The sequence below is a fragment of the Schistocerca americana genome, chromosome 1 (assembly GCF_021461395.2).
Source record: "Schistocerca americana isolate TAMUIC-IGC-003095 chromosome 1, iqSchAmer2.1, whole genome shotgun sequence".
NCBI lineage: Eukaryota > Metazoa > Arthropoda > Insecta > Orthoptera > Acrididae > Schistocerca > Schistocerca americana.
The window spans coordinates 846,045,113-846,059,057 of NC_060119.1; positions in this window are offsets into that span (position 1 = coordinate 846,045,113).

Sequence of the window (13,945 nt, forward strand, 5' to 3'; positions counted from 1 at the left end):
GAGAGATTAGAGCCCACACACAGGCATACCGACAATCTTTCTTTCCACGAACAATATGAGACTGGAATAGAAGGGATAACCGATCGAGGTACTCAGGGTACCCTCCGCCACACACCGTCAGGTGGCTTGCCGAGTATAGATGTAGATACTGGTGTAACACCCACATTTTAGCAATGGTATACAGCTGTATCTAACCACTGGAAATTTCCACAAATCACAACAGTACATAAGAAACGGAATAGAAACAATCCGTTGAATTATAGATCCACATCACTGACATCAATTTGCATGAGGCGTATTCGGAAAGCAAGGTCCGATTAGGCATGAAATAGAAACCACTGTGAAAATCCGATGGAACATTGCACAGATGTATTGAACAGTGTCTTTAGTGATCCTGTTGATCGTTTCACGTCGCTCTTTTCAGTTCAGAGAGAAAAGTGATAACGTAGAAATGCCTAAAACAAAAGTGTTTCCCGCCAATTATGTTGGTCTGCTGAGAGATTTCGCTTGAAGTTATGCAGCCCACATAACATAAATGTCATGCGTTTCTTTCTTCAAGGAAATTTTCAGCCGCATTCTGCAGGGGCAATAAAGAAACTCCTGCAGCGTTTTCGATGAGAAGTGTTTGATCACCCACAACACGGCCCTTAATTGGCTCCCTCCGTTGTTCATCTCTGCTCACATGAGCTGCTGGCTACGAAGACAACATTGTGGGACAAAGAAAGGCAGTCCAAGGTAGAGAATTGGCGGAAAGCACAGGCGGCCGCTTTCTGTGACGACGGTACTGGAAAGTTTGTACAACGCTACGACAAATCTCTAAGTCGGAGCGGCGACTATTTGGGGGGAAGCTCGAAGGTGTGGCTAACTGTTGCGAATAAAATTACTTTTATTTTCACTGTGGTTTTCATTTCACGACCGAATAGACCTTACTTTTCGAACAGCACTCGTAGTAGAAGTTTGGAACATGTAATGTGTTCCAGGATTATTATTACTCATGAAAGTCCACGCAGTGTGATAATACGAAACAATTACAGTACAAATTGAAATACAGTTACATCAGTCTAGTCCTAACTTAATAATTGACATTCGTCCTTTCCTACAGTTTGTTGCTTGATATCTTTCAGAGTGTTCATTGCGAAGTTCACGCACCTAGTCTTCATTCGACTATGTGGAATCTCTTGTTTTGACATAACTTTTCGTGGAAACCATGTGTTGCGTATAATGTTACTACAAGTCGGAATTCGCAGTTCGCCTGTTTCCATTCTTTTGTCATTATGGTGTCGGCTGAGTGGAAGTGGTTCCAGACAGAATTGTGTTTTTCTATATTTGGCGTCTACTTTCGTAGGGCCTGGTGTTTATCGCGTGCATGTGCATTCTGATGTCTGCTACGAAGATGGTTTCTTTCATTAAGACGTAAGACGTTCTTGAAGCTGCTGTCTTCTGATGCCCAAGATTCGTTTCATGTAGCGGGATCTGACTTTTTCTAATGTAACGAGGTAGTTGACTTCCAGTTTGTCCCAGATTATGTGTTCGCTACTGTTGCCGTTTTAAATAGTATCACTGCAATGTATATTGGAAGTGTTGAGGCTGTTGGATGTTGTAAACTGCATTTATTTGTGCCGTTACTTGTTCTTTCGCATGAGTGTTGAATAATTTCAGTGTTAAAAAGCTTTTTAGTGTGGCCGTTCTTCGCAGCAACCATATAAATACTTGTTTTGTAAATAAAACTGCCTTTTCCTGCTGATAGTTACCTTATTTATCCCATACGCGTTTCGCCTTTTCCTGTTCTAAAGCATCATCAGTGGGATCTATAACGCTACAGTTTCGTTAGTTTTAGATTAATAAACAGTTCACTTCGCGATTTTTTTGTAAAAAATAGTTACTTACGATTTGCTGATCTACATTTCCTCACATCTGGTCTGGAGGTCCACTACCACTTTTATCACTGCCATATAATCACATCTTTGTGTTCTGGCCTTCCTCATACAGTTTACCGTGTTTCTCACTCTTTTTTTGTGATGTAATATTGTTCTTTTGTCACTCGATACAACTATTTCGTCGTACACTGTTTTCACAACGTAAATATTGCGTCTCCATTACGTTTTTCATCTTCTTTGGTGTGTTTACCTATTTGTTGCCAACCTAACGAACTCTATCTTCGAGACTAACTTCTATTTATGATGTTTATCCCGTGTGTGTGTATGAGTGAGAGAGAGAGAGGGGGGGATAGAGCCGAAGAGATTTTTCTTTTTTTTTAATCTTTGGTGACAGCTGATTTGACTTTTCGTTTCATCATTCTGTGGAGGGGTTCATGGATGAGTGACTGTAAAGATGTTGGGTTCTATTATTACTATATTGGACAGTATTATTATATTAATCCTTTTCTGAACATTATTCTATTATTTAGTCTATTAGTGTAAATAATTAATTGCTTGGCACGTGTACTTGGTTGTTCAACAGGCTTTTCCCTTCTGCTTAGGTTTTCTGTATGTGGTAATTTTCTTGCATAGTTAGGAGGTGTTTTTTATTGTTGCTTCTAATTATTTTCATGTCATCTTCTCTAGTGGTTGGTTTGTGGTCATTTTCTCTTAGGTGTTCTCCAAATGTGTACAAAGAATGGAAACAGTTCATAGAAGAAAGATCAACCAACTCAAAAAACTCCAGTCACAACATAATATCTTTACAAACAGCCAAGAAAAACACACACAAATTCTAGCCAAGACTAGTGTGCCTTACGGACACACAGTTAAACAGTAAAGAAAAACAGGTGCTGGAGAAAGGATTAAAATTCAACGTAAATTCAGAAATAGATGAAGATTACTTAGAAAATCTAATTATAGAAGCAGAAAGTGTTTTGAAAAGGGAAGATAGGAATGAAAATAGCAGTGTAAACACTGGATTCGCTAGAGAAACAAAAGAAATACAGCATATAATAATCAGTATAAAAACACAACAACACAAAAACCACAACAACACAGAATCTGCAACACTCAGAAAACTTAGGAGAAAACGTCAAAATGAAAATGTTATCGTTTCAAAAACAGACAAGGGGAACATCGTAGTACTAATAGACAAAGAAAAATACATTGAAAAACACAAGAACTCATCTCACAAAATAACATTACAAAATTAAAATCAGACCCAACGAACAGGTTCCAGACAAAACACACTCTGAAAAATATTGACTTTATACTGGATAACACAGAGAAAGAAATTTGACACAGATCAGTCCCACTGGCCCTCCAAAGCCAACCAAAAATTCACAAACCGAATCTTCCTGTGAGGTCAATACTGGATTTCAGAAAATCCCCCATGTACAAGCTTGCAGGATACGTGTTAAAATTACTGTCTGAAAATTCCATGGTACAAGAAGACCAAACCATTAAAAACACTACACAACTAATACAACAACTAAAAGATATAAAAATCCCATACACAGCAATACGCCTCTCATTTAATATAGACAGCATGTATTCCACCTAAGCAGTACCAGAAACAATAGAAATTATAGATAAGAACTTGAAAACTTATAGTCAACTCCCTGATGAACAGGTTAAGGAAATATGCACACTAATAGAGCTCATTGCAGAACAAAATTACTTCCAATTCAGTACGAATTTCATTTACAAGATGATGGATTACCAATGGGGTCCCCAGTTTCAGGAGCCTTAGCAAATATTTTTGTAAACCCCATTGAACAGATCATTTTCACAAAAATAGTAGAAAAAGAATACAACATATTATATTGGTTCAGGTATCTGCATGACCTTCTTTGCTTAATAGATGAACTACAAACAAAAATTGAAAAACTACATACTGACATCAACAAGATACATAAAAATATAAAATTAACAATTGAAAGAGAACATAACAACCAAATTAACATTCTGGTTGTAACAATCAAAAAACAAAACAATAAGCATACGTTTGAAATTTGCCTTAAACCCACAGCAACGGACATTATTATTTCCGAATCCTTGAACCACCCACATGCACAAAGGCAAGCAGTACTTCGACATGTGCTCCATAGACTCGACACAATACCACACACCAAAGGAAGCTATCTAAAGGAACTGGACACAATAATGCAGACAGCACAAAATAATGGTTACAATAATAACACAGTCACAAAGCTTAACAACAAAATTAAAAGTAAAATAAAAGCAGAAAGCTCCAGACCACAGACAACAACACAACAGAACCAAACACAAACACACAATCCCATAAGGACTACACAGGATAATCAGAAAACGATGAAAGAAAAAACAAGATGGTACACAATGATGTACAAACACAAACTCACCCATAAAATCACCAACATTTTCAAAAGACATGGAATAAACATAGCATACACAACAGACAATCCTATACAAAAATACACCCAAAACTGACAAAAAACAGAGACATATACCAGAAAGCAGGTATATATCAACTACAGTGTAACACTTGTGAAGGCACATACATAGGACGAACAGATTTGTCTTGCTACCACACTTAAGTAAGGAAGAGGCTCCAGTAGAAGTAGATGTAGTTAAGATGCAACAGAATCTCCCTAGGAAACCAACTGTCTCAAAGAAAGTAGAAAGTGAGAGGGACGTTCTCTTGCTAGGTAGCAGCCATGGAAGAGGTGTGGGCCAGATTTTGCAGGAAAAATTAGGTGACAGGTACCAGGTCACAAACTTTTTCAAGCCAAGTGCAAGTCTTAGCCAGGTGGTAGAGGATATAGGTTCCTTGTGCAAGGGATTCACAAAGCAGGATCATGTGATGATAGTGGATGGAGTGGGATGTTTCACACTCCATTGATAGGAATCAGGGCTACAGTATTGAGGGTGACCTGGTGAAAATAGCCTCAGCAATGACCCATACCAATGTTGGGCTGGTGCCTGCTTTCGTGTGGCATGATCAGCCCCAGTTGAACCGCTCTGTCAGGAGGGTAAATATGGAGTTGGATCAGTTGCGTAGGGTGGCCACATTGGATTGGTTCCTTGTTGAGGCTATTGATATGGGGGATTTCTCAAGGCATGGCCTACATCTCAAGATGAAAGGGAAGGGTAAACTGGCAGGATTGTTAGCGAAATCCATAAGGTGGGACACTAGTACTCATGGATGTACCTCTTTTTAGACTAATATCAGTGTCCAATGAGAAGTTCAGCCAGGCAGATGCTAAAGAGGTCCAAAGCTCTCAAAATTCTCACAACAGGAAAGTAAATAATAATGTTACCATATTTAACTAAAATATTGGTGGGTTAAAGAAAAAAGTAGATTCTCACAAAAGTAAAGTAAAAAATAATGTTACCATTTTTCACCAAAATATTCCGGGATTGAAGAATAAAGTAGATGAGCTCCTGGTTTGTTTACATGACATTGAATCTGATACTGTAATAGATATACTATAGCTGTCTGAGAATCACACTGTGTCTGATATGGAAAAGGTAAATATCAGTGGTTATAAACTAGCTGCACATATGAGCACAGAGAATAAGGTGGGAGAAGGAGTTGCCATATATGTCAAAAGTTATCACTGTGTAGGAAGCTTAGATACAAAAAAGTTTTGTCTAGAGCAACATATAGAAGCATGTGCCTGTCATCTTAAACTGAAGGATGGCTCTTTTATAATTGTAACAGTATATAGGTCCCCTTCAGGAAACTTTCATTTATTCCTGGAAAACTTGGATGCCTTATTGTGCTGTCTGTCAAATAGGGGAAAGCAAATTATTATTTGTGGGGACTTCAATGTTGATTCACTGAAAGAGTGTAATAGGAAGAATGACCTGGAAGTCTTGCTCAGTTCTTTCAATTTGATATCTGTCATTAATTTTCATACTCGAGTGGTAAAGGACAGCAGCACATTGATAGATAACACTTTTATAGACCAAGATAGGTTTAAAAACATAAATTCTTGTCCTGTTGAGAATGGGTTTTCTGATCATGATGCTCAGCTAGTTACAGTATATGACATAGTTCCATTCAGTAATTCAAAACTACCCTCCAAAACTGTGTGTTCAATTAATGACTCAACAATTAGAAATTTCAGAGAAAGTCTTCAGCAGTTAGACTGGGATGTGGTGTACAAGGAACCCGATGCTAATTTAAAATGTAACTTATTTCATGATACACTTGTAAGAGAATTTGAAAACTGTTTCCCCAAGAAAGTAGTTAAATCGAATTATAAGAAACCATGCAAAAAGCCTTGGCTTACTAAGGGAATGAAAATATCTTGTAACCACAAACGGGAACTGTAACTAACAACAAGAAAGAGTAATGACCCAGAAACAGCCAAATATTATAAAAATTACTGTGCTACATTAAGAAAGGTTATTAAAAAGTCCAGAAGCATGTGCATCATGTCTGAGATTAATACCTCTGATAACAAAATCAAAACAATTTGGAATATTATTACAAGGGAGACAGGGCAATCAAGATTACAGGATGACGGCATCACCATCAACGCAAATGGAAACTTGATAAAAACAAGCCGGAAGTCGAAAACATTTTGAATAATCATTTTTTAAATGTTGTAGAGAAAATAGGATCTAAATGTTCATTAGGAGAAGCAAGGCAGTTAATGGAATAGGCCTTATCCACACCATTTGATACAATTTAAATTTCACCCTTCTCTCCTTCTGAAATTAGGAAGATAATAAACTCTCTCAAGGATAAAAGCTCACATGGAATTGATGGCATTTCCAGCAGGATAATAAAAGCTTGTTCCCAAGAAATAAGTGGGATTCTTACCCACATACGTAATAGCTCTCTGAAGCAGGGTATTTTCCTAGATGGACCGAAGTATGCCATTGTTAAACCACTGCATAAAAAAGGGGATACGTTTGATGTCAACAACTACAACCCAATCTCTCTTCTGACTGCCTTATCCAAAATTTTTGAAAAAGTAATGTATTGTAGGGTAGCTTCATACCTTCGTTAAAATAAAGTTTTAACAAAATGTCGGTTTGGTTTCCAGAAGGGTTTTTCAACGGAAAATGCTGTATATACTTTCACTAATGAAATGTTAAATGCTCTGAATAACTGGAAGTTACCCATTGGGATTTTTTGTGATCTATCAAAGGCTTTTGGTTGTGTAAATGATGGAATACTTCTAGATAAGCTCAAGTACTCTGGTATGAATGGGACAGTGCTCAAATGGTTTAAATCGTACCTAACTGGAAGAGTGCAGAAAGTTCACATAACATGCAAAACACTGGTGATTTCTCAAACTGGGGAACAATCAAGAATGGGGTGCCACGAGGTTCGGTCTTAGGTCTTCTGCTGTTCTTAATATACACTCCTGGAAATGGAAAAAAGAACACATTGACACCGGTGTGTCAGACCCACCATACTTGCTCCGGACACTGCGAGAGGGCTGTACAAGCAATGATCACACGCACGGCACAGCGGACACACCAGGAACCGCGGTGTTGGCCGTCGAATGGCGCTAGCTGCGCAGCATTTGTGCACCGCCGCCGTCAGTGTCAGCCAGTTTGCCGTGGCATACGGAGCTCCATCGCAGTCTTTAACACTGGTAGCATGCCGCGACAGCGTGGACGTGAACCGTATGTGCAGTTGACGGACTTTGAGCGAGGGCGTATAGTGGGCATGCGGGAGGCCGGGTGGACGTACCGCCGAATTGCTCAACACGTGGGGCGTGAGGTCTCCACAGTACATCGATGTTGTCGCCAGTGGTCGGCGGAAGGTGCACGTGCCGGTCGACCTGGGACCGGACCGCAGCGACGCATGGATGCACGCCAAGACCGTAGGATTCTACGCAGTGCCGTAGGGGACCGCACCGCCACTTCCCAGCAAATTAGGGACACTGTTGCTCCTGGGGTATCGGCGAGGACCATTCGCAACCGTCTCCATGAAGCTGGGCTACGGTCCCGCACACCGTTAGGCCGTCTTCCGCTCACGCCCCAACATCGTGCAGCCCGCCTCCAGTGGTGTCGCGACAGGCGTGAATGGAGGGACGAATGGAGACGTGTCGTCTTCAGCGATGAGAGTCGCTTCTGCCTTGGTGCCAATGATGGTCGTATGCGTGTTTGGCGCCGTGCAGGTGAGCGCCACAATCAGGACTGCATACGACCGAGGCACACAGGGCCAACACCCGGCATCATGGTGTGGGGAGCGATCTCCTACACTGGCCGTACACCACTGGTGATCGTCGAGGGGACACTGAATAGTGCACGGTACATCCAAACCGTCATCGAACCCATCGTTCTACCATTCCTAGACCGGCAAGGGAACTTGCTGGTCCAACAGGACAATGCACGTCCGCATGTATCCCGTGCCACCCAACGTGCTCTAGAAGGTGTAAGTCAACTACCCTGGCCAGCAAGATCTCCGGATCTGTCCCCCATTGAGCATGTTTGGGACTGGATGAAGCGTCGTCTCACGCGGTCTGCACGTCCAGCACGAACGCTGGTCCAACTGAGGCGCCAGGTGGAAATGGCATGGCAAGCCGTTCCACAGGACTACATCCAGCATCTCTACGATCGTCTCCATGGGAGAATAGCAGCCTTCATTGCTGCGAAAGGTGGATATACACTGTACTAGTGCCGACATTGTGCATGCTCTGTTGCCTGTGTCTATGTGCCTGTGGTTCTGTCAGTGTGATCATGTGATGTATCTGACCCCAGGAATGTGTCAATAAAGTTTCCCCTTCCTGGGACAATGAATTCACGGTGTTCTTATTTCAATTTCCAGGAGTGTATATTAATGACTTGCCATTCTATATTTACGAAGATGCAAATCTGGTGCTTTTTGCCAATGATACAAGTATAGCTATCACACCCAACAGACAAGAATTAACTGGTGAAATTTTAAACGATGTTTTTCAGAAAATCATTAAGTGGTTCTCTGCAAATGGGCTCTCATTAAACATTGACAAAACACAGTATATACAGTTGCACACAGTAAATGGAATGACATCATTAATAAATATAGACTTCGATCAGAAATCGGTAGCTAAGGTAGAATATTCGAAATTTCTAGGTGTATGCATTGATGAGGGGTTGAACTGGAAAAAACACACTGAGGATCTGCTGAAACGTTTGAGTTCAGTTGCTTATGCTATTAGGGTCACTGCAAATTTTGGCGATATACATCTGAGTAAATTAGCTTACCACACCTATTGTCATTCTCAGCTTTTGTATGGCATCACATTCTGGAGTAACTCATCATTGAGTAAAAGAGTGCTCATTGCACAAAAGCGTGTAATCAGAATAATTGCTGGAGCTCATCCAAGATCATCCTTATTTAAAGAGCTACAAATCTTCACTGTAGCCTCACAATATGTATATTCACTTATGAAATTTGTTTTTAATAATCCGAACGAATTCAAAAGTAATAGCAGTGTACATGGCTACAACGCTAGGAGAAAGGATGATCTTCACTACTCAAAATTAAATCTAACTTTGGCTCAGAAGGGAGTAAATTATGCTCCCACAAAAGTCTTTGGTCACTTACCTAATAGCTTCAAAAGTCTGACAAATATCCATATAGCATTTAAAAGGAAATTAAAAGAATTTCTTAATGGCAACTCCTTCTACTCATTAGATGAATTTTTGGATATGGTAAGTGGGTAATTTCCCAACCCCCACAAAAAAATTAAAAATATTGAGTGTCATATAATATTTTGTGTAATGTAATATCTTGTATAGACACCTTTTATTAACCTGACACGTCCCACATTACGAATTGTCGTATTCATGATCTATGGAACAAGTACTAATCTAGTCTAATCAGGTAGAACATTTGGTGTCAGATACAAAGAACACATGAGAGCCTGGAAATATGGGACAAACCACTCCACATTTGCAGAACACCTTAGAGAAAATGACCGCAAACCAACCACTAGAGAAGATGACACGGAAATAATTAGAATCAAAAATAAAAAACTCCTCCTAACCATGCAAGATAATTACCACATTCAGAAAACCAAAGAAGAAGGAAAAATCCTGTTGAACGACCAAGTACACATGCCAAGCAATTAATTATTTACACTAATAGACAAAATAATAGAATAATGTTCGCAAAAAGGATTAATATAATAATACTGTCCAATATAGTAATAATAGAACCCAACATCTTTACACTCACTCATCCATGAACCCCTCCACAGAATGATGAAACGAAAAGTCAAATAGCTGCCACCAAAGTTTTGAAGGAAAAAAAAAATCTCTTCGTCCCTGTCCCCCTCTCTCTCTCACTCATACACACACACACGGGATAAACATCATAAATAGAAGTTAGACTCGAACATTGACTTCGTTAGGTTGGCAGCAAATAGGTAAATACACCAAAGAAGATGAAACACGTAATGGAGCCGCAATATTTACGTTGTGAAAACAACGTACGACGAAATAGTTGTATCGAGTGACAAAAGAACAATATTACACCACAAAAAAGAGTGAGAAACGTGGTGAACAGTGTGAGGAAGGCCAGAACATAAAGATGTGATTATATGGCAGTGATAAAGGTAGTAGTGGACCTCCAGACCAGATGTGAGGAAATTCAGATCAGCAAATCGTAAGTAATTACTTTTTACAAAAAAATCGCAAAGTGAACTGTTTGATAATCTATAACTAACAAAACTGTAGCGTTATAGATCCCACTAATGATGTCTTAGAACAGGAAAAGGCGAAACAGGTATGGGATAAATAAAGTAACTAGCAGCAGGAAAAGGCAGTTTCATTTACAAAACAAAGATTTCAGTGTTGTTTGTAGGGTAACTCAGGTGTATTTGTATTTTCTTATCGCCTCCTGTGGTTTATTTTGAAGAGCCAATATTACAAAATACCTCAAAGGAAACGATCTACTGATATATAAAAACCGGGGATTCAGAAAATAAATTGTGAAACATGACTAATTCTCTGTCACACTAAATAATGACTGGTGTCGATAGGGGACTCAAGTTAATTCGGATTTCCAGATTGACACGGTTCCTCAAATGCTGCTTGTAATAAAGCTGCGTGTCTGTGTAATATCGTTTCAGGTGTGCGACTTTAGTAACTGACAGGAAGCTATCTATTAAAAAAGAAGTCATATCTGGGGTTACCCAAGAAGGTGTTTTAGGGCCTCTGCTGGACTCAGTCTATATAAACGGCTTAGGAGAGCAATTCTCTTGGACAGTTTTTAGATGATGCTGTCGTTTACCGTGTTGTAGAGGCATCAGAAGATCAAAAAACTGGCCGGGTGCTAGTGGGTCTCACGCACTGAGGGTTCCGAACAGACTTAATTGTGTATACAGACAGTTCATCCGATCCGGAAATCGAGAATCTCGACCATTTTTGCCTATTAACTACATTGATACTGACAAGGTATCGGTCACAGGGATTCCAAGATTTTCGAGAATATTTTGATTTCATTAACATAAACGAGACATAATGTCATGCAGGAGGCAGACGACCGTTATTATAGTAATCAGTAGTTCTCCTTCCAGACCGCGTGGGTCGCAGTGGTAGAAGTCAGATGTCACGCAGGGAAGGGCTTTGTTGCTCGTATGACACATTTCGGGATTTATCCGTCATCACATATCCAGAGTAGCCTGCGAATGTTTCTTTCACATACGACTTAAAACGCCATATCTACTTGCAGTGTCGCTTCTGGATAGCTAATGACGGATAAATTCCGAAACCTTTCATATGAGCAGGTCATTGGCCGCTGTTTGACTTTTGCCATTGCGACCCAGCCAGCCCGACTACAGAACTGCTGATTGTTTTAAAATTCCAAGTTTAACGTTGGATAATAAATGACAAAAGAAGTATTTTTTCGTGGGACACAATTACAAATTAACAAATTTCATGATTCTAGGTCAACGAGAAGAACTCTAAAGGATTTGATAAGTGAGTTGCGAGTATCAAAGTGTGTGACATAAATGGCCATATCATTTGACTGTACTGACTTAGAAGCTTAAATTTGTTCACTGCCGAGGGACTGTAGGCCTTAATACGTGCCATAAATTTCTGCTTGATACCTCGACTTGATCCTGAGAAAAAGGATTCGTAACAGAGGACGGACAGACCGACACTATGATAACAAATGTAAACAATTCTTTTTTCGTGTGATATAATTATTTACAGTTTTCGAATTATTTCCTTTGAAACACTGCTTCTTGTCACATTTAATGATGCTAAGCAAGTGGAAAGTAAACTATTTGTTTTGATGAGTAAATATGAAAAGCGAGTTGTGGTAGCAATCATTAAAACAAAGGTGTTGTTGATTGCAGTGACGCAGGTTCGAATCCTGCCTTGGGCATGAATGTGTGTGATGTCCTTAGGTTAGTTAGGTTTAAGTAATTCTAAGTGCTAGGGGACTGCTGAGCTCAGAAGTTAAGTTCCATAGTGCTAAGAGCCATTTGATTTTTTTGATTGCAGTGAGACCTAATCACAGCTTTCTCCTTCGAATGCCAAATTTTTTTGTTGACTCCGACCTGCAAAGGTAAATTCAGAGGTCGCACGGAAAGGTTTAGGTGTTCATTTTTCCGACCTACTATTCGCGAGTCAAACGTAAACACAAACACCACTCAGGGATTAAGCTTAGGCCTGTTCCCACAGATCGACTGCTGCTTACAAGGCAGTATGAGAAGCGATCTGTGAGCATGGATCACGTATTTCTCATGTCGCCAATCCCTCCAGCTGTTATTGGCAGTAGATGAATTCTTCTGATGCCGCTGCTTCTCTATACGAGAGTGAAACGTTGCAGAAATATTCTGAAAGTAGTTTTATTATGAACATAAGAATGAATTGCATGTGTATTCACATAGATACAGGTTTATACATACACAATGAAGAGCCAAAGAAACTGGTACATTTGCCTAATATCATGTAGCGCTCCCGAGAGCACGGGGAAGTGCCGCAACACGACGTTGCGTGAACTCGACTAAAGTCTGAAGTAGTGCTGGAGGGAATTAACACCATGAATCCTGCTGGGCTGTCCATAAATCCGTAAGAGTACGAGGGGGTGGAGAACTCTGCTGAACAGCACGTTCCAAAGCATCCCAGATATGCTCAATAAGTTCATGTCTGGGGAGTTTGGTAGCCCCTGAAACTGTTTAAACTCAGAAGATTGTTACTTGAGCCGCTCTGTAGCAATTCTGGACGTGTGGGGTGTCACAATGTGGAATTGCCGAAGTCATTCGGAATACGCAATGGACATCAATGGATCAGGTGATCAGGTGGGATGCTTACGTACGTGTCTTCTGTCAGAGTCGTATCTAGACGTATAACAGGGACCCCATGTCACACCAACTGCATACGCCCCACATAATTACAGAGCCTCCACCAGCTTTAACAGTCCCGTTCACGTCCATCCACTCGATACAAGTTGAAACGAGACTCGTCCAACCAGGAAACATATTTTCGGTTATCAACAGTCCAATGTTGGTCTTGACGGGCCCAGGCGAGACGTAAAGCTTTGTGTCGTGCAATAATGAAGGGTACACGAATGGGCCTTCGGTTCCTAAATCCCATGTCAATGATGTTTCGTTGAATGGTTCGCACGCTGTCACTTGTTGATGGCCCAGCATTGAAATCTGCAGCAATTTTCGGAAGGGTTGCACTTCTGTCACGTAGAACACTTCTCTTCAGTCGTCGTTCGTCCCGTTTTTGCAGGATCTGTATCCGGCCGCAGCGGTGTCGGAGATTTTATGTTTTATCGGATTTCTGTCATTCACGGTACACTCGTGAACTAGTCGTACGGGAATATCCCCACTTCATTGCTACCTTGGAAATGCTGTGACCCAACGCTCGTGCGTCGACTATATGGTTCTAATGGCTCTGAGCACTATGCGACTTAACATTTGAGGTCATCAGTCCCCTAGAACTTAGAATACTTAAACCTAACTAACGTAAGGACATCACACACATCCATGCCCGAGGCAGGATTCGAACCTGCGACCGTAGCAGTCACGCGGTGCCAGACTGAAACGCCTTGAACCGCTCGGCCACAGCGG